The sequence below is a fragment of the Cydia splendana genome, chromosome 1 (assembly GCF_910591565.1).
Source record: "Cydia splendana chromosome 1, ilCydSple1.2, whole genome shotgun sequence".
NCBI classification, from domain to species: domain Eukaryota; kingdom Metazoa; phylum Arthropoda; class Insecta; order Lepidoptera; family Tortricidae; genus Cydia; species Cydia splendana.
The window spans coordinates 11,215,621-11,239,758 of record NC_085960.1 but is presented as its reverse complement, the minus strand read 5'-3'; positions in this window follow the sequence as shown (position 1 = coordinate 11,239,758).

Genomic DNA, 24,138 nt, shown 5'->3' with positions numbered 1-24,138 from the left:
AGTAAGTTGTATTAATAAATTATTTTTCGTACTCTTATTTTATTTATTCTGGAATAGGTATTCCACCTGGGATACCTATATACTATGTAGGTACATAGTATATAGGTATCCCAAAATAAATACGGATTTTAGAGAGCAAACCACTGAACACATTTTCCGGCGCTGTCCTTCGCTAGGCCAGCTGAGCATAACAAACTCAAAACTACCCTGTGATTGGCTAAATTCGCACTCCATACGATAAAATAAAAACGGTTGGTTAATTATAGAGATGTTATTACAGAATTGAAACAGACAGACAATCACTGACATTCCCTCGAGATCTCGATTAACTCGCAAAGAAAATAAACACACTTCAAAGTACCTATCTAACTATGTACTGAGGGGCTACCGCGAAAACCGAAATTCGCAAATTGCGGGGATCTTACTCTTTTACTCCAATGAAGGCGTAATTAGAGTGACAGAGAAAAATGCCCGCAATTGACGATTTTCGGTATTGGCGGTAGCCCTACTGTAAGTGAAATAAATGATGATGATGGATGGTGTTTTTATGGGTCAGGTAAGTTATTGTCAGTATGCTCCTTTAGTATTACTTACATATGTCAAATTTAAGTCATGACATGTGTTTCAAGAACGTCCTATTATATTGTTTACCTATTTACCTTTCATACACACAAAGTAACGGTAACAAATAAACGCAAGCGCACTTGAGTTTAATTAAGACAAGACATTCCTCACAATTTACTCAAACTGTATATTTTTAAACATCGCCTTAGTACGACAGAGTTGCAAGTTTCGGATGAAAAGATGGAGTTGTGACCTTGTCGTTGTGCTGTGTGCAGTGGCATCTGTGCGAAGTGAGGCGAAAATTCGCGAGCGCGGGCGCAGCTGCCGGTGCAACATTTGGTACGTGCCGGAGGAAAAAATCTTGACACGCTCGTTGTCTATGGGTTCGGTGGGTTCGAGTGTAATAAGATGGCGGCAGACTTCAGATTGACGTGCAGCAAGCATTGAGATTGGGAAACTTATTTAAATATGTAAGTACAATTTTTGTTCTAACAGTGAGCATCGGACCTTATATTTTTGCTTTTCGGTTTGCAAAATGTCCGTTAACAATGTGGATGATGATGGTCCACGCTTAGACAGGGTGCGCGATCCAGGGTTAGTGAGGAGATACCATAAGATTTAACAATACATACCTAATATACTATATGTACCTTTCTAAAAACATATTCGCCTATCCTATCCCCTATAATTATATACTCTCCAACCTCTAGCCTAGCCGAAACTTGCCAAGACAAATGCAATTGTAATTTGTCAAAATGAAGGTTCAAAATAGAATGGAATTGGATCACATTGGCTAGGCTGACACTTGAGAGCAGTAAAAACGAATCGCTTCATACTTATGGAAATTTGTACAAAAAGAGAAAAAGAGGAGCTATTTTTTTAATAATATGAGCGTATTTTACGCATCTTTCTCATCCCAGTTGTTTTTGTATCAGTTTTAGTTAAGAATATAACAAATGGGAAAGACTTAAGTCACAATTTTAAATTATCAAAATCAACGTCCCGATGTTTCACCCAAATTTTACCGAAAAAAACGTTATTTTATCTAAAATCTCTTTTATGTTAATTGCTTATATAGGGTAATTGCGTCAGTTTATCGTCAAGTGCCAGTTTCCGTCCACTTGACGGATTAGCATATAATATATTTCATCTTTAAGTTGCTACTAGCGAAATATATTTTTTATGTAGATAGATAAATTGTTTAGATATTAAGGATTGCAATAAGTCCAAATTTGTGCAGCAATGAAGGTTTATATTCAAATTTCGTCAAGTGGACGAAAACTAGATCCAGACGAAAACTAGCGCAATGACCCTGCCTACCTACCGTTATTACTTTTCTACTTTAGGAGCTGGAACATAAAAAAGCATTCACCTCCAGTCCTTAAATACATAAACTCTTTAGGTACCTACCTAAAATACTGCGGAAGTTGCAGTCCAATTTTAAACTCGACCACTTGAGTCCATCTAATTCCCGACCGGAAGACACAAAGTGACCGAGCCTAGAAAGCATCTGCCTTACCTGGCAGACGTCTCACAACTGCATATGCCTTTCTTGAGAAAAAAATCTTAATAATGTTACAAAAGTTTCTCGAAAAACTGTGTGAAGCACATCTGCTTTAACAAAACTACACCTGCAATCAAAATTGAACTGTATTCCATGTTGCGGGAGTTCTTTTCCTATTAATGTGGTGTATGGAACTGTTTTGGCGATGATCTTCGTCAATATTCGGACGCCTTCGTGGATCTTCGGGCGCGTGTCGGACGCGTAATTTGGCTCCAGGGGTAAAGATGTCCACTCTCATTTAATTCGATTCGGACCCATATTTATGGTTTTTACTTTTTATTTTTAAAACGCGGTCAGTTTCATTGTAGCAGTAATTTGGTGTAAACTTTATTTATTCTGAACTTGTCAAGTTGTATTGTACCTACAATAACTTTTAACAAATTGTAGTACAATAACTTGCTGCAAAATACACCTACATACATTGTATATTTAATTAAAATCTTGAATTTTTCGAGTAAATAAATAGTTATGGACATACGAACGGACAGATGGACGGACATGATAAAACTACATATATCCATTAAGGGTTCCGTTTTTGCCATCTTGGCTACGGAACCCTAAAAAAATTGTAAGGGTTTTGAATTTTCGTAAAATGCCGTTTGTTATTACGCAAGTACGTTTTCTAAATAGCATATTTGTATAAAAAAGAAATATTCCTTTATGGGCTGCAGAATGACAGCGGCACCATTAAGAATATTTAATTAACAAAAATCACATCTGCCGTAAAAAAACTGCTACTACTCACAGTTTTATCACCATATCTTTTTTACGTAAAAAACCAAAGGTGGTACGTTTTTTTCGCCAAACATCTTCAAGGTCCTTCTTTGCGCATCTGCCGAGGCATATTTTTAACAACACATCTGCATATACTACTGATAACAAAAAAGTGACCTACAAAACTTAGGAAATCACCTTACTTTTTATGCATAAAAAATACTACGACTAGGCGATGTAAACCTAATTGTTGTAAACTTGAAAATATTGGATTTGTATCCCTATTTGATGGTTTTAAAGTCCCCAAGTTAGGGACGTAAGTATTTTGGTAAGTTGGTAGTCATAAAAAGGTGCCAATTTCCGCTCGGATCTTGCATCCGTTTAGAAATCGGCAGCGAGTGATTAGTGTCGCCTGTTTTTATTGTTTTTTCGCATTTTTTACTATTTTTGAAGGTTGTTTATCAATATTTGACAAGCAGCTGGCATTAAAACAATATGTGGGATATTGTTTGCAGATTGTAAAATCTGAGGAATCTTGTTCTTTGTGACGACCTTTTTTAAGTATGTTTTTTTTTTACAATTTTTGCAGATGTTTCTTTTCTTAAACACGACCATAATACTATTATAAGGCCATAAGACTAGTCAACATTAAACAAAATAATTATTATTGTTCCTATAAAGGCAATCGAATTTCATAATTAATTTACATAGTCTTTATGGTCCTGTGGTGCATTTTAATTTTAAAAATATGATTTTGAATTCATATTAATATCAGTACCTACTTACATCTTGCTCAAATGTATGAAATGGGCAATTGAAATGCACTGCGACTAACTTAACTAGTGAACAAATTTCTATTTCTATTTTAGTAGGTACATTTTACAATTTTCCTCGCCATACGCGTATTATAGCGAGATCTTATTACTCTTATTAGACCTCACTGTGATTTGTATTCAACTTCACCGACATACAATCAACATAGGTATAAAATACCGACATAATATTGTAACGCACAAAAACAAGATCAATCGTGTATTTTTTTCTGCTCTATCATTTAACATTTTTACACATACCCGGAAGTGAACTTTAGAATGAAACATATTTGTAATTACGGTACAAGTAGCACAGGTGACATTTATTCGTAGTGTTCTCACACAATATGCACCTTCCTTCTACTTGTCGCCAAAAAACCGCGGACCGGCGTACGCGCACCTTGTAACAACCCTTTGAGAGAGTAGAGTAAGTACCTACGGCATTTATGTAGGTAAAAGTACTAAGCTGTAGCGGAATATATACTTTAACTTAAATTTACATGTTTATAATTCCATTCAATTAACTACATATTGGATTGTAAAAAATCCATAGGAGTTTTAAAAATGATTTTTCTGTTGCACATTTTGTAGCCCAAACTTGACGTATGAATTGCCACTAGAAAAACTATCCGAGTAACCGAGAAAACTCGGGATAACGACATTTTCCGAAGGAAAAACCTAAAGCTAGTTTTATAGATATAGTTTTAAAGCTAGATTTTAGATTTCATAGAATTCGCCGTTTTCTGGAAATGTTTTAAGTTATTTTTTGTAGGTACATATATAAATATAGGTATACCTCGTTTAAGACTCCGTAAATACATAATTTAGACCATTTAATATTTGAGTTTATTGTAAGGTTAATTTTTCATATTCATTTTAAGCAGTTCTGGACCATACCGAATGTAGCGTCTCATAGATTTAAAGGTACCTACATATTTTCGAGTAGACAGAATTTACAATGAATTATACTCCATACATTTCTATGATAACATACATACAAAAAAATACGGTCAAGTTGATAACCTCCTCCTTTTTGGAAGTCGGTTAAAAATTCCACATTTATTGTGGCACCTTTATACTTTGTAACGTCAGTGCAGAGTCAGCTTACATATTACTGACGGCTATTACCTATTACTGCCGCTGCCGGCTCAATTTGCCCGCTTGAGCCCATGACTTGACTACGTGTGGGAGTCTGCCGGCAGATGTCTACCCGTTAGGTGCTTTGTGATAAAGATCCTCTCCGCACAGATACCGTATGCGCGCGCATCTGTTGGCATCTTCAGATTGTTTATCCATCACATGCATTTATGATCTTAAACCAGGTAGGGCAGGTAATATAGACCACCATATGAATATCGACCAGTCTGGAGTAAACATTGATTGCAAAACAATTGCTTAGATTCTTAATTCGTAGTTATATTAACTTTAAATAAAAATTGTGCAATATATTGTCTCAATAATCTTTTTTTTACATGAAATGCCGAACCGGAAACAGTACCTATTTTTTCTGACTGTGACTAAAAACCTAAATATAATCTGGATTGTATCATCATATCGAACGCGTAGGTAGATTTGGACACCGTGTGTATGGAAACATATTTTTTTATTTTTTTACGATTCGATCCATCGCAGCTGGCTTACTTGAACATATTGGGAGTGAGATTTCTTCCAGACTCTTATAGTATTGAGATTCGATTATACTACTGCAATTCGAAATATTTTATTGTAGATATAATTATGTAGGTAGGTATGTGCTATTTAAGGTATAAGGTATGTTCTGAAGCCGATCAAATATGATGTTAATAGTCATAAAAATAATTTCAGTGTATTGTAGTACTAATCACTTTATTGTAGACAACACAGTTTCAGGTAAAATTGACAGAAATAGAGGTAACATCAGCCGCACAAGTGCATGGCGACTCTATCAATGAATTAATTCATAATTTCTTCGTGCAATTTCGCAGCTCACTGTACAAATGCAAACGTAACCCTTACGCGAAGGGAGATCTTTTTGCTTTGGGAGATATATATCGAATATCTATTTCATTCAGAAACACTTAGTAGCGCGTGCTACAATAATAAGATCCTTATTAAGTTTTAAGTAAGCTCTCGACTTTTATTCTCACACGGAGAAAAAAATATTTTACAATATTACCAGATTGTATAGTAGTTATGATTCTAGTGTAGGAAAACAGATTTCAGCCATGTTTAATAGACTCGTATTTTGGACAATATTAGAATATTCTAGTTAAAATATTCTAGTACATTAAAACTCTGATATCGTTTTGGTAACAATCTAATAGTAACAGAGTAAAATATGCATTTAGCATACAACACTTTACAATAATTGCGATGTTTACAATATTTATTAATTCGGTTCACCATCATCTAGTTTAACACACCAATAATAAAAGTGTGTATTACAAAATCTTTGTTTAAGGTCCACCTTATGTAATTCATTTATAGGTACTAGATTTTCTCGTACCTGTTAGCGGATTTTTAATACCTATTACTTACTCGAAATTTCTTGATTACTATGAATATTTTTACACATAACTAGATACGTTCTCTGTTGTCTAACATACTCTTTTTAATGATAACAATAAAGAGTGGTTCCAGCAACAATAAAAATTGTTGGCATTACAATATTATTGCACACTAAACAAAATATTATTTGCCTGTAACGAAAAACTGTTCAGTCCACGATATGAGCTAACTGCGGCCCCCCGCACCCCTGCGCCGCCGCCCGCAGCGCCCAGAACATTCTGTCATTTTCACCGAAGTCCGGACAGAGTTCATTTCAAGTGTCGCCAATAATAAATGAATCAGGTTGCATTCCTGTTTAGATCACCGGTTTTAGCAAATAAAAGTGTCTGTGTGTAGTGAACAAAGGCGGACGAAGCGGATAGCGGTTTAATTGAATATTTATACATATGTTGCTAATAGTGATAAGGTTATATTGGAGTGTTCTGTTTGTGTGTTGTGTTTGCTACCAAAATTATCTCTGTGTTATATTTGCCATACGCTCACTAAAATTGCGGCCGATAATTGTTGTTATGTACTACTAAAATTAAAACGAATTTAAAAAAAAAGTTTGTTTTTCTTTACTCATAGTAATTATTTAGGATTGAGATTTTTCTGTTTATGTTTCAGGCCACCACACCTATACCACAAACATCATTATTGCGGACTAAGCCAATGTAGGTACTTATACTGCCGAGTTAAACAGAATAATGTTAAACACCTTAGGTAAGTCTTCGTCGCAACAAAAGCATGTTAAAGCGAAGACTCACCTAAGATATTTAACCTAACTCTGTTTCACTCGACAGTATATTACAATTTCAGTCCGCAATAATGATTTACTGAACACAAATATAAAACCCGTTAAACTCTACAATATATATAGTAAACAGAACATACTGTTTATTTCATGCCACAATAATTATATTTAACACAAACATAAATCTGGTATTCTCCAATACTGCATATAGTAAACAGAAATTGTTGATTATTTCAGTCAGCTAAAATTATACTTAAAACTAATAAAAAATCTGGTGAACACTAATGAAATATCTGATAAACTCTACCCTGTCCTATAATGATGGCTACAGATAGGTTTTGTATACTACACAAAATTTATTTTCTACTATACTAGGTATGTGGGTAATAGGAACTAGAAATGATGTTGTAAAGAACTAGAATTTTCTGTTAATGTGTAAAAAAACTCTAGTTGTCACATATAATACAATTAAATCAAATTAAATTTACAATATTCTGGTAAAGAACACTAGATTTTTTTCTCCGTGCAGTTTACTTAGTACTTAACGAGACTTAATGAAAAATTAACTAATTTAACAACCAAAATCTTTTATCAAATACCGTAAGCATCTGTTATATTTTTATTTCTAATTCCAGCTTGTTGCCTGTATGTGTAATTATTATAACCACATTCCACATTAAATACATTACAAACCTCTCATATCTAAATTACCTATCGAAATCCGACGACAGATCCTAAGTAAGGCAGTAATTAAAGAGAGGCTCAGTATTTAGGGTTGGTAAATCTACACCTTGGCATCGGCAGGTGATATCTGGGCGTTTATCTTTTTTTCCTTTTTAATTAAAAGAGTAAAAACATCAAGGCGTCATGTGTCGCGATGCAATCGGCTGACAGTGTGACTCATATGACAAATACGAGTGCACCGTTTAGTATTCTAATGTGATATTTTCATGTTACAATAGCTGTCTTATTCAGTTGTAAATATTGAATATTGAATGTAATTGAACCTTTAATATAAAATATAGTTGTGTCGTGTTGATTACCGAGATAGTAGTTACTCGTACCAGAGTCTGTCTACCTATTATTTATATATTTTTAATTTAGTATTATATGTCTTAGTGTAACTACTTACCGTACACTAAGCATACATCGACGTTGTAGAATCCTGATCTCTAGTAGGTACATATCATGGCCTTAACAATATGACCAACAGTAATAATATAACTTACTGCTGAAATTTCTAGCAAATCATTCAGCTTGCTCGTTTGTTTAGTCTATTTTAACTTTAAACCTATCTTTACTTTAAGTTCTTTCTACCCCAAAAACACGAGGTACATATATCAATAGCTGACAATTATAAGTAGCTAATGTTATTTATTTCATATTTTCTATCTATTATATATACATATATATATACATTTACGATTATCTTATTGAAATTCACTATATACATAAATATGTATCTGAATGTCAACAAAACTCGCGCTCTTTTCAAGCGCATGGGCATTATCGAAATCATACGCAGCATGATCACCGCTGTTCGATGACATAAAAGTGCCGGCACCTTCAGGCAATCTTGGTTCGTAAACAACTTCCTATAAGTGCACTTGTCCCGTGAACGCCATATGCAAATGGCACGTGTCATGCGTTAAAACATTTTTACGTATCTGGAAATTAATCAAGTTAATTACTTAAGAGAATTTCGAGGCGTCCGAACTGTTAAAGTTATTTTAGGTATTTGCTGATTTAAAAGTATACCGGCCTCATTTAGCTTGGCCCCTGCTTGCAGTTATTTGTCATTTGATTTTAGATCTTATGAGAAGTGCCACGAAATTGTTTTTCATGTGCTCTATTTCGATAACATGAGACGAACGCTCGGCTGAGAACGTAAAAGTATTCTTTATCAGAAACTATACTTTATATATTTTGCGTGTGCAAGTAATGGCCAAACTCCCGGGGATGTGGTTAAGGAGTTTTTTAATTGAGATAAAATGTGACAAAGATGAGATTAATGTAAGTTATTTCAAGTAGTATGTACAAGTATTGCGGACATAATGGAATTCGGCCATTCTCAGAAAATAAGACTGCAATATAATTAGTCTAATTGCCGCTAGGTCGTATAAAATGATATAAAAAACAAATATGAAGCTGTTAGTTTAGTTACTTTGTGTACTTACTTAATTCTTAATTCTTTCGGGTATCTCAATTTAAGTGTACGAGTAGTCTACTTATACAAGACTATGCATTTTTCATTCCTTTTGCTGTGACAATTTCGTAAAGGTCCTATACATAAAATATGTATTACTAACTACTGTCCAAGAAATCAACTTTGAGTCATCAAATACGGGTAGATAAATTGCTAACAAAATTGAATTAGGTCAGTAATTATACTACGATGCCTGCCGTCCTCGCCTCGGGTCCAGGTATGGGCACGGGCCAGATGTTTAAAAAGTTATAAATCTCTCTTTTGTCTATGGGCATCTTTTTTAACAATCACTGGACACATGGCAAGGGTTTCGGACAGATGGTGATGGAATATGGCGGCAAAAACATTTATTGAAAGTCATTTTAAATTTTAAAGGGTACTTGTGCGTCTTGGAAACATCAGTTAGAACTTTGAAGTTCTTCGTAAAACGTGGTTTAGACAGTTTAGACAATAGTAAAAGCACTATGAGTCAAAGACAGTTTTAATCTTTGTGCAGGTATCTACTCATATATGTACGTTGTTGTGTTACTATTCTACAATCAATTATTTTTTTATCTAGTTACCGTAATTCTAGTCATAATTTAAGTACAGTCGACTCTCGTTAATTCGAAACTCAAGGGACCTTTAAAATATTACGAATTATCGAGAGTTTGAAATATCAAATGGTTCGAAATTATTGAGAGAAAAAATATGAAAGTTCGAATTATTGAGTAATAATCAATTATGATTTATTAACTGCTAATTTTTTAACAATATGGTTAACAAAGGTTAGAGGTACATATTTACATGACATAATGTGAATTAATTTTTAGTCTTTCGGAAGAAGTCTGTAATATTAGTTTGCTTCAATAACTTTTTTTTATCAGAAATACCTAGTGCCTGAAATGCTTTTACTACAATGATAAATGCTCGTGCAACGATGAACTTGAACTTGTCTCAAAATGTAGGGGTACGTACCTACCTCTGCAATCTGATAACTTTGAATTGTCGAGTGTTTGACGCCTTGTGTGTTCGAATTAACGCGTCGTTTTGTTACGTAGCGATGACTTTTTTGTTCGAATTACCAAGTGCTTAAAAATGTATTGATTTTCTTCGAAATATAAAGAGATTTTCTAGGGAACTCGTGATAACTTCGAATTATAGAGAGGTTCGAATTATCGCGGGTTTGAATTAACGAGAGTCGACTGTACCATAAGATTACTTATAAAATAGGGAATTTTTATAACCGGTAAACATAAATTTACAGAGTAATTAAATAGCTAACGTAGAGTAAGTCGAAATCGAAAACTTACGAACGCTACTCGCTCATGCACTGATAGTGCTAGAAAATGGAGACCTAGGCTCTCCAAAATAATGTTGCGCGAGTGACTAAAAACACGTGAGTTAAACGGTAAAATTAGCTTACTTAGGGCCACTTGCACCATCCCAGTAATCCAGGGTTAAGCGGATAAACCGTTAATCCGTCAAATTGTACTGGTAACAATGGTAACTCCAGGTTTAAGCGGTTAACCCCGGGTTAGTGAATGGTGCAAGTGGCCCTTAATGTTAGTATATCTCACGACAGTTTAAATTCGACTCTTACATAATTGTGCCAAACTCAACTAAACTCAATTTCATATTACTACGAGTAGGTACTCGAGGTGGAGGTGGAGGAAGTTTGGAAGAAATTCTACAGAGCTGCTAGAGAGCAGTTTTTCTGTATTTTTAACGCGAAAGTTGAGTAAACGTCTTTATAATGGCATTGAAGGGGTCAATTGCTAAAACCAGATGTAATGAAACGTATCTTGACGCGGTCGCTTATATTTAGCAACGAATTAATTTTAAATTGTACTTAAAATGTAAAAAAGTGTTTTTTTTTTTTGAGAAATTTTACTGTTGTTCTGCTGTTGCCTTTGGCCTTATGCGGACCTCGGGTTCGATCGAACGGGAAGGCGTTAGAAATGGAAGCTTTGGGTCTTGGGCCCTAGGTGAAGCTCGGGCTTCGACATCGCTTTTTGACAAATGGCCATTGGTTCATGTCCGATCTCCGTTCTCCTGAAGCTTGGCCTTTAGACGGTCCTCTCAACGGATTTCACTGATATAGCTTACCGCTCTTTTTACTTAGGACAAGAGACAAAGGCTTGGCAATAATCTACCGCCCAGAGCCTCGGAAAGGCCACTCCTGAGCATGATCTTGCAAATGACCATTATATGAGTTTAGAAAGCAATGACATGGACAGTACTTACGTTACTGCTTAAAAATAAAATCTAATCAAGAGAATATCCCGCCCACATTCCATCACAAGATCATTTAGAAAATATAAATGCCCTTTAGATAATCAGTGGGAACGCACGTATCTCAGATTTACTCTATCTGGCTAGCTCGTAAATGTTTCGATGATTAACTGTAAGACACGGTCGGTTATGAGTGGCGTTGGTTAAGTACTTTACGGTGATATTAAAGGAGCTGAAGGCATATTTCACTCGTTTTAATTACCCCTTGATATATACTGGTTTTTAATACGTAATCATATAATTATATACAAAATCTAATGATACGATTCGAAATGCATTAAGGCATAGAACCTAGTAGACGTATTACAAATTTCGTGAAAAAATGGTCGTGTCATAAGGGTTGCGATGTTACGAACTGTGTTATAAAATGTGGAATAGAGTTTCAGAGTCTAAGAACGCGTTTGACCCGGCATGAAAGTCATCATTCATCAACGCGGTTGTCCGCCTGAGAGTCCTTCTTTTAAAATTTGCCCTATAAATTAATTTAGCATGTTACTCAAGCCATAATTAAAGTTCGTTAAATTACACTATTCATTAGTTTATTATAACTTATAAGGCATTAACACAAGACAAAATTGAACATATAATATATACTTACGCAAATGTGCATATAAATTAATTGGTTTTCTGCCTTTTCGCCGAAGTTTTATTATTCGCATTTCACTTGCCAACCAACATTTCGCAGATGATTTACTTTGATTCGGCAAATTGTCATTATGATAACGTTTACCGTTTTAGTGAAAATGTTATACATAACTACTATGTTATATATTTGTAATCTACTCACAAAGTGCTTTCATTTAATATCCCACATGGTATGTTTTAGGTAAAAAATAGTACCTATTATAGTAACAGAAAAATATACTGTTATATTCAAATTGATGTAGTATAGGTACTATAGTATAGGTACTTTTCTTATTTTTTTTATATGTCTGGTTAATTATTTTTGAACATTATATAGACAATATTCACAGTCACTTCGTATGTATTTCGGAATAATCTAGAATTAAAATCATTAAGTGGTTTTAATTCTAGAGCAGTTCAAAGTCAACTCTGCATTGTGAAATTTTTGGACGTTTTCTAATAATTTGTTTGACCCATTAGTGAAAATATTATATATTTATAATGTACTCAACAATTCCTTTCATTTGATATGCCACATAGTATAATTAAAAGAAAAATATTTTTTTCTTTGTACCGCCGACTTAATTTTATGACGTCACAGTTACTAGTTACTACCCCTACCATTTTTGCGCTTGTCATCTCATATTTGTGTTCAGAACATCATACTGAATGCACTGATACCAAATATATCCATGTCGGAGATGACTTATGCGAAAATAGAATTTCTAGAATACTTTTACTGCCGTATTCGAACTTCAAGATATTCACAAGAGACGACACGTACTAGATCCATTCTAGATACGTTATAGTTTAGATATCAACTAGTTCTCTTTTGCAGCGCAATTCGGGCAACCAATGTCACTTTTACGTTAGATAGAGTAAGATAGCTATTAGATGTGAATTGGATCGCTAAGTCATATCCTGTGGAAATCGTTCAAGTGTATCTCCAGAATCGCGCAAATGTCAAATTTGACAGGTTAGATCTTAAACATATCGTTATCGTATCTTGGTGATGTCTAAAAGATATCTAATAGATGTCTATTTCAAAATCCGAATCGGGCCGTTAGACGTCTCAAATAAACTTCATGCATTATACCTGCTTAACATTTTACCATAATATAGTTTCGGCATGTAAGGCCCCAATAATCCTCGGCGGCATTTTTGCTACAACCCGGTGATAATACGTTTGTTGACTCCTCTCAATCTCGGAGTAATTAACAATGGAGCCGCCATTAACAGGCGTTCCCCTCTGTCGAAAATAGGCTGCCAATGGTCAACCACATGTCAACCATATGTATGGACTGACGTTTATCTGACATGACGTACCTATACATTTGATGTGCCCCTCCCCCGCAAAAAACGGCAGACTATTTTGTACCGAAAATTTTAGACATGTCGTCTCCGGTGGTTATATCCTCTAAGCTCTCAATGGATGACTCAGGATTCAATTATTTCGCAACATTTGCACGCTTCTCGTAAATATTTGAATATGAACATTTTAAGTTAATTATTATGGCTCACAAGTATTCGCTTATTAAAACGTTGGTAAAATAAAAACGGTTGTTTGTTTTTCTTACAGGTATCCTCTATCAGCATTATTATCCACTTTTTAACCGACTTCAATTTCATAGAAGGAGGAGGTTCTGTATTCGGTTGTGGCTATTTTTTTTTTCTATGTAGGTACGTTCACCGATTACTCCGACATCCGTAGTCCGATTTGAGTAATTCTTTTTTTGTTTGAAAGCTCCCATTTTAATTTGGTTCTGTTCTGATGATGGAATCCATTAGGAATTGAGGGAACTCCTCAATTTTTAAAGGCACATGCCTGGTGTTTTGGGCGTTTTCTTAAGCAACTCGAGCATTTTTCCCGAAAACCACCAATTTGATGAAGTAGACCTGATGATGATGATTATTTTGATGATAATGATGATGATTTCTTTAAATGTAAGTATGTTCAGCGATTACTCGGCACCTGTGATCCGATTTGAGTAATTATTTTTTTGTTTGGAAGAAGTTACCTCCAAGGTGTTTCCGTATTATTTTTGGTTCTGGTCTGATGATGGAATCCATGAGGAATTGAGGGAACTCCTCAATTTTTAAAGGCACGTGTTAATTGATTTCGGGGTTTTCTAAAGTAACTCGAGCATTTGCTTCCGAAAACCACCAATTTGATGTACTGTAACTGTAGCCTTACCACGAGTTTGACATTGACATATTCGCTAACGTCTTATGCATCTAAATATAACTTTTTATGCATCTCGCTCACACTAAGGTTAGTACGAGCGAGATGCATAGGAAGTAAGTTACACACATGCTAGCGAATATATCAATGTCAAACTGATCGGGGGTTAGGGTTAGGAGTTAAGGGGTCAGGGATTAAGGGGTCGGGGAATGGCGGTTGAAGGGTTGCTGGTTCAGGATCGAGGGGTTCCTGGATCAGGGGTTGATGTGCTGTGAGGTTGAGTGATCGGGGGGATGAGGGATTGGGTCAGTGGCGGGGCGGGCGGATGGATTTAGTTGACAGGAATTATAATTTCCCAGACGGAAAATTCCTGATTACATATTTACTAAAGTACACGAATTTAGTGTTAAACATGATCATGTTTTTCATTAATGCGTCGCGCTCTTAACAATGCGTTAAAACTAAAAATGGTAAAATAAAAACTTTTTACAAAAAAAAACCGACTTCAAAAAGGATGAAATAAAATATTATCTTTTTTTATGTCTATGCGTTACCAACTGATATGTTTGAAGTCGGTGCCAAGCCAAGTAGTAACAATACCAGTCAAAAATAATCAGCTTTATGGCTATAAATCCCATTAGAACTGTACTAATAACTATTATAAATGTGTAAAGAATTCTGTCTGCCTCTTTGTCGCCTTTTCATGGCTAAACAACTGAACGGCTTTAGGTGAAATTTGGCAAAAAGGTAAATTCCTTGAATTGTTTTATATTTTGAAATGTAGTCCTCTGGATAAGGGACGGGAAATAACTTAGTCCCAATCCCACACTTGCGTGCTATAGACTGTTCGAGCATTAGTAAGAAATGCTCTTTAAAAAATACGACGGCAAAAAAATGCATTTATATTTACACTAATGTGCCGACAAACATGGTACGGACTGCGCCAAGAAGGTTTGATCGTGTGTTCTGAGGTGTGTTCTTAGGTCCAGTCGACGTCAATGATATGTTTACACTTTTGCACCTTACTCCTTTGTAATAAGGCGAAAAGTGTAAACATATTTTTAACGTCGATTGTACCTACAGAAAGTACGTTCATTGTCGTCGTGTAAGGCAATCCACCGTAGGTAAATCCTTATCCAATCGCACCAAAGTCATGGTATGCTTCAAAATTTGGCTTGGCACCGACTTCAAACATATCAGTTGATAACGCATAGACATAAAAAAGATAATATTTTATTTCATCCTTTTTGAAGTCGGTTTAATTTTTTTTGTAAAAAGTTTTTATAAAATTTATTTTAAATTCGAGCTTTGACTGTACCATATTTAATGGTTCCTATTCATAAAGCCCAGAGCTTTCTTAGCTTAGTCGTTATGTGACGACATCATCAGTCGACAAAAACTGATACTTAACCTTTAGATCCGTGTAAATGCAGAAAGAGGAAAATTCAAAATCCAATTGCTTAAATTTGCTACTAGCAAATTAAAAGTCTTAAGTGGGTACTGAAATGTTAATGTAATGGTGGTCATAATATTACTGCTATGTAGGTACTTACGGTACCTTTTAATTGTTGTGATTAGATAACTTCTAATAATTCATCACATTAATTGAAACTGGAAACAAGTAAAACGAGTCAGTCCAATCCAACAGATACATAAGTAGTGAGCCGGAGACCTACATAATAAATGAAAAGTACATACTTATTCTAGAGACTAGAGAGGCATGGGTTAAATGGGTTGATCGATTAGTATAGGTAAGAGAAAATAAATAATAACGCTACCTAGGAAGTAGGTACGATTGCAAATTTTTCCTTATTAAGTATTTTATCAACTAGTATTGTATTTTTATAATTTAGCAGATATTGTATTTAAAGACTCCTATTTTTTTCTTGCATGCCACAAAGCAATAAAATATATGTACCTATAAGTACGTATTTAAATGCATTGCATAAAAATAAAATCATCGCAAACATTCTCCAAAATTAATATCTGTACCTATTTACCGATATTAAGCTGAACTGAACTATAAAACAAACAGTAAAGGTTCCGTCACACAGGCGCGTTTTACGGGCGGGCGTGAGCGCGGCGTGAGCGTTTTATATGTAAAAGCGGCGCGCCCCGCTCACGCGCCGCCCGCTAAACGCGCCTGTGTGACGGAGCCTTAATCCAGTTAGGCGATATCGTTCCTCACTCCATTCAGTCCTTAAGAATACCTCCGGCTAGGTCAGGTGAAGGTAGTCCTTGTGGAATTCTGTCCCTTCCCTTGCCGCGATTCGATCTATGCGTACAGTCGAGGTCAAAAATACCTTTTCACCACACCAGCTCGGAAAGGCTTACTTTGCACTTTAAAAACTGATAGCAAAGTTGCATTTTATTCACATGTGAGACAAAGTAATCAAATGCAAATTTTGAGTTGGTTTCTTATGTTTGCTGGTAGAAATGACTTTTAAATAATGATTTTGGATGATACATTTTTAATTACATTCATTTGGATTTGATTTTGTTTGATATTTTACATTTAATATTTGCTTCAGGTTGGTGTGGTGAAAAATTTTGTGTTTCACTCGGGGGCAAGTTTTGTTTAACCCTCGTGCTTTAGTACTCGCTATGCTCGTGGTTCAATTTTGGAATCTTTCGCTTGCTCGGGTATCAATATTAGCACGAGCAGTTAAACAACAACTTTGCCCCCTTGTAAAACAAATAACTATTACAGTTGAGTGTTACAAAAATACCTTTACATTTAAATACGTTTACACATTGCATGACAAAAATATGCTTACAACGCACATGACAGATTCTGCTTTTCAGTTAATGCTCCAAATTTCAGTTTATAATCTGTCTTCCATAAAAACATTTACAAAAATTGTGTCATAACAGATTTACATTGCATGTTACAGAATAAGATTTACTGCCAATGTGCCGTAAATACGTTTACATTGTCAGTGACATTAGAAACTTTACGATCAAGCTTACTTTTCGATTACATACACCTATCGTTACATAAATATCTTTATCTACACACATATCATAAACTCTCTATGATGCCTTCAAAATCCGTAAATAATGGCCCACATTATGATAAACTGTTTTGTTACAGCAAATTTCTTATCTGTGAAAATGTGGTAATAGCTTCATTTCTATATCAAAATCGATTTGGTAATGAAATTCAAATTTCGAACATCTCTGAAAAAAAAAGCAATTTGATTTTGACCCCTATTCTAATATCAGTCGAGATGACGTTTTATTCGAAATCAAATGTCAATTGCATACAATATTGACAAATCTCGCTTGTAAGTTGGTATCGGACGATATGGTAATCGACCCCGACTCTAGTTTGTCTCTGAATTTAAAAAAAACTACGGATGCGTGACATGCGTGAAAAAAGTTTTCATTTGCCGCCATTTGACGTACAGTTTATCTTTTAATATAATGATTTGAAAAAAAAAAATTGTTTTGTTGTTTTTAAAGTAACTAAACAAAAGTTTCGTGTAAAATGTGCGATAAAGATATTTCGGAGACGCCATCTCATATCCGCAAGTTCCGCCAGAGAGGAAAGTGCCCCAATGTCGGTTGTAATATGAGGTTAGTGAATATATCATAGAAAGTTTATAATATGTGTGTAGATAAAGCAGTGTATGTAACTGTACATAATTAGGCATTAAAACACTCGTGTGATACTATTATGAAACTCATTTCATTCGTTTCATAAACCCACACTCGTATTTTAATGCCTTTCATTATGTAGCAGTCACATAAACTACTATTACAGATTTGATTTTCTTAATTTGAATAATGACAATCACCGAAAACAGTACCATACTGTCAAATAATCGATCTCTTTCATCCGTCGTGTTTGGCCTAGTTATTATCCTCTCGATAGTAGTTAATTATCGTAGTGCAAAAGAACAGTCGGCAATAAAAACTTGTACCACAATATTTTTTTTTCAATTACTTACAAATTACAACACAATTTACAATTATTAATAAGTACCGTGAAATGTAGTAAGAAGAAAAATCATGAATCGGATGAGTAGGGATGCTGTGATGGAGTGAGATGGGTAGACATTTTTATACATCGCTATATTTCCCTAGAGTCCATACACGCATAAATCATTTACACCCATCACATTCACATTAACTAAAGTACTTATTTATATCCTAGTAAGTAATCATTTATTGTCAGATTGTGCAATGTCAGTATACAGTATATTCTATTATATTGACAAGTTAAGTTATTGTAAGATCGTGTCAATTTTAGCAATACCTAATCCCATTTCACTCAATTCCTATTCCCGCTAATCCCCACTACGGAGTGAGATGAGATTTCCTACTAATTTGTGTTTATCGTTGAATCTATAAAATGAAACGAAAGATTATCATTGAAAAACGAAAATTCATACTACCGGAAGACTTTTCAAGTATACGTATGAACGTGCCACATACAAAAATTAACTTTTATTGATATTTAACTTCGGTTTTGTCCCAACTCACCCCGTTTTACGGTGCAATTATGTTAACGGTGTAGGTCTTTCGACATGTATTTGAATCGTGGTTTGATGATAGCAGAATAGCACTCGAGAATTAGTAGTTTATAATATAAATACATACAAATTTATAAAATTCACTTACGCTTTGCAGAATCATGACATAGCATTATTAGTAAGTAGGTATATAACGATCTTTTTTCTTCCAATTTTCATTGATTATTTGAAAATATATGACACTGGTAGGTAACAATGGTTTCTTGCGATGCTATTCTCTAAATTTAATCTTTCGATGTTCATTTATCTTTAAAGTATGATGTCAGTGGGTGCGTCTTATAATTTATACCAACATTTGATATAATCTAATTTTAATATCATTCACAATATATAACACACGTTAGGGATATCAACAAAAAATATATGTTTATAATATATATTGTAGAAATTATCTAACGTACTTCGCATATATGTATGTCATATAAAGTTTGTATTGGCTAATTATTTTTTGTATAACATACATAACTTATAGTAATTAGTACAAATAAAAATATTTGAAATATCTTATATATAACATAATAATTACATGACATAAATACCTTCTGAATTATACATATATCATCAAACAGGTATCAAACTAAATGAATACCTTCTGCCGGTTGTTCTATACTAAAGCAGGTCTCCGTTAGCTACGACGACGAGCGAAGCGAGGAGGAGTGTTAGGTTGAACTCCGAACAAACAGTGCGCGAGCCGAGCAAGCGAAGCGAGCGTGCCGCGGCAGCGGCCGGCGAAGCGTCAGAACAAAATTCTTCAGTGGTTAACTATCTTAAGGATTTTTTTGAGTGGTTGTAAGAACATTATCATTTATGTTCTTAGATCAACTAACTAATATAGTTTATGATGGTTCGACTATATAATTGTTATGAGAATTAACATTTATACAATATGAAATTATGTACATTGAATGTTATTTAAACAGGAATTAGACATTTTATCATTAAACAATACAGCAATTATACAATGCAAACCTTATATTAATCAAAATTATACAAAGTGTGCATATACATTGTGAATATTATATTAAAAGTGTGTATATTTTATATTACTGACCCGATGTCAGTGCTCGTGCCAATCTTGGAATAATAAGTACTCAACGCATTTACTTGGTTTCATAATAAAATAATTATCTGGACATGGCAAATCGTATTGACGACCACACCAAACATCGAATTATTACAATGCGGGAAAACGGTGAAAAAGTAACTGACATATCCGATGAATTAGGAATTTCGGTAAGTTCATTTTCGAAAATGACTAATTAAAATGCTTTGTTTGCCAATGTATTACCTATTTATACCACTAATTCTCTTAAATAAACTATCCTACAGTTAGGTATAATAAATACAAAATATTACATATTTGCCTCTTTCTTATTTGATGTTGTTAAACATTTATATTTGATTATTTAAATATTTTGATTGCAGCGACCAACCATATACTTGTGGTGTGAAAGATGGGCCAGTGAAGAAACCGTTAAATGCCACGCATCATAAGGGCGTCCCAAGAAAACTACCGTAGCACCCGACAGTCAATTAATTGCAAATGTTTTGGTTCAGCGATTTGTAAGTGTTCCGACGTATGCTGCCCAGTTACATGTTAGTGGCAATACCATCCGAAGACGCCTGAAAAGAGCTGGGCTCCGTCACAGGATCCCCGCACGAAAACCACTACTTAACGATAGACATAAGCGATTGAGGCTAAATTTCGCAAACAAGTACCTATCGGCATTTTGACTTTGAAAAAGCTGTTTTCGTTGACGAAAAGACTTTTACAACAAATCAAGATGGACGTGTTACATTGTATCGACCGCAAAACACGAGGTATAACGAAGAAAACATTTTGGCGAACAGGAGAAGTGGCCGCTTATCTTTAGGTTTTTGGGGCTGGATATCATCTTCAGGACCAGGAGAACTGATCGAAATATCGACTCGCTTGAATTCAGCAAATTATATCGTAATTCTTAGAGATGTGTTATTGCCCACAGTTAAAAGTTCATTTTGTGAGGAATTGAGGATGTAACCATATATTTGGTACAAGACAATTCCTCAGTGCATAATTCAAATCTCGTCCAGACATGGATTGATGATCAAGAAAATTTAGAATTGATAAGATTGTCCCCTAAGTCACCAGATATGAACGTGATTGAAAATATTGGGCCATCATGGTTCAAAACTGGGATGCATCACAGATAAGAAATATACACAATTTGAAACAACACGTGCACGAACTGTGCGAGCATTATCGAGGTTTGGACTATTGTCAAAAATTAGTGCAATCGATGGGACGGCGGCTACAGGATGTGTAAGGCTCAAAGGCAGTCGCTCAGACGCCATCGCCACATCACCGAAGTAAAGTACCGAGGAAAAGTGGCACTTTGATCCTGCCTAGCAGGGAAGAAAAGACCCTTATTCATGTAGCTGGTGTGAAAACATTTCAATGAATTAGACCTTTATTGTAGTCGATTGTAAAGCCAAATTTGATATTCATGACGATTTCATGTCATTATTAAAATTAAGAACGGGCTAATCAAATCTGTAAAGATATTTATGTAATAATAGGTGTATGTAATCGAAAAGTAAGCTTCATCGTAAAGTTTCTAATGTTACTGAAAATGTAAACGTATTTACGGCACATTGGCAGTAAATCTTATTCTGTAACATGCAATGTAAATCTGTTATGACACAATTTTTGTAAATGTTTTTATGGAAGACAGATTATAAACCGAACTTGGAGCATTAACTGAAAAGCAGAATCTGTCATGTGAGTTGTAAGCATTTTTTTGTCATGCAATGTGTAAACGTATTTAAATGTAAAGGTATTTTTGAAACACTCAACTGTAAAGGTATTTTTGACCTCGACTGTACAATACTGTGCTATGTTATTTTTAAGCATTTGGAGGTATTTAATGACTCTGTTGCGTGAAAGATATAATATAATATTATGAGTATTTACTCTATTCAATTGCAATTTGCATTTATCCATATTAATATGGGACATTATCTATGAAAAGGGACCTTATTGTCGATGGCGCTTACGCCGCCCAGCGTCGCGCGGCATTGTATTTATATCGGAACATCGTTAATAATGGCGTAAGCGCCATCGACAATAAGGTCCCTTTTCATAGATAACGTCACATATAAGCTACTCAAAGTTAGGAGCTCAACAAATCTGGCGAACATTTACCATCAGCTGAACAAGGTTGTAGAGTGATGCGCGAGAAAAGTAACGCCAATAGACAATCACGCAGTGACTGGAAAGCATCCTCGCAATGTTCCGCCATCTTGCATGCTGGGTTTGGTGTAGAAGTGTAATGTGTAACCTACTTCCAAAAGAATAAATAATTTCAATTCAATTCATCACTTATATATTGTGTTTTCTTTAAGCAGCAGCATCAGCACCAGACCCCAACGGTTGAGCACCGCGCTTCCAAATACCAGTCCAGATATAATAAATCTCAAGTGTGTACTATCAGGATGACGCAAAGGTCAGACTCGGGAGCTGTAGCTATCGCGTCGCTTGCGCATGCTAACGACCCGACGCGTCACGATGGTGTCAACGCGGAAGCGGTTTGTGGGTAACAGGGACGCATTTCCATACACCTGTAGGAATCCTAGATAAACTGCTTACGGTTTACATTCATGAAAGTTCTTTTTAACTATTAGACTTAATACTTACCTAAGTTTCAAGATTTCACGAAAAGGATTGGTACAAGTGCCTCCATCACGTTCCCCTAAAAGCTGCAGCTGCACTAAGAAATATTAAAAATATCGACAATGGAAAAAACTTACAAATCCATCTAATGATCTTCAATTAATTATCTTTCAATGATATCACATATCAGCAACAAATCACCAATGGTAAGTATACAATTATGAACAGTAGGTACAATTGTATTTGTGTTTCATTACATTCGCTTACACTACAGTTTAGAAGTACCTGAACTCGGGATGCTTTAAGTCAAATATATAATGTATTTATATTTACAAGATGCATCAAAATACCATCACCATAAATTATAGAGTCGCGAGAGAGTAAATACCGTTGTAAGCAGGGACAATGTTGTTAAATATTGGCGTGCTTATTTAACCGGTAGTGACATCGGCGCAGGCGCACGCGGCGGTGACCTATTCTGCTCTATTAATGCATACATATGTGAAGCTGCAAGTAAACTTAACCAAAATCGCTGTCATTTAGGTATATTTAGTGTTTTAAATTGTTATTATACGAAGAAAATAAAGCTAGCAGAATTGTTTGCAGAATTTACATACTTACACTCGCAAACATTCTACTTACCTACTTAATACCTTACATATCATTTTTTTTAGCAATGGAAACTACCTAATACCAGACATCATAGATTCATGCCAATATTCATGTTATTTTAAAATGCGAGCGTAATATCGATTGTATGGCGGCGGGTAAGTTTTTCTGACTCCTGATTCTAACAACTTTATTCCTAAAACGTTGTATATAATTGATGTTCAGAATAGTGCCGCAGGTCGGGAGTCGCGGCGCAGGAGTGGCGTGATTGCTCGATCGGCCTTAAAGGTCGCCAACGGAATGCCTTTACTTTTCGTAACCTGTGGCGGGCTTTCCTGCATGTTCTGGCAACCACGGGCTGATGCCAGACTACGAGACGACAGCGTACCTAACAACGCCTTGGTAAACGCGAACTTTTAATTGTATTACGTAAGAATTGTTGGCACAGTACGTCATTTTGCACTGAACTGAACGCAGAACCGTGAATTGCAACAAGTATAAGAAGAGTAAGGAAGCTTAAAGTTAGCGGCATTGCAACACTTCATAGTAGATAATACATTAATGACTCGTAAAACATCTGTGCATACAAGCATTACCAACAAACTTCAAAAACCCTTTCACAGAACTTCAAACTGTAAAGTATCTCAGGTAACCACCTAATAGCAAAAGCCAACATCTGTAAGTTTTTAAAAATACACGATCCTATTAAAATTACCTTTTCAAACAATTTACCTTTTTGATGGCGTAGAAAGTAAACAATCGGAGATATTTCGCACATCTGGTTACTGATAAGCTTTAAACCATCTGTTACATCTGTAAGTGAGAAACATTGTTTTAGCAAGGTACAACAAGTCGGATATCCCTTAGTTTTAATCCTATTTTAATCACCCATCTGTGTTTTACAATCAGACTGTTTTAAATTTTCTTAAGCTAAAAAATCCTTTTATGTTGTTTTCGACAGAAGTTCACAGGTGGCTGGCCAAGTGAGATTTTTGGTGAGAAAAATCATCATCAGCTTCAGCTTAGTATGGCCTTCTAAACCTCGGCTACGTTCCCTATATTATTGCATAAATGGTAGATGACTATCATGACTTTGAGAATGAAGAAGATGCCAAGTTC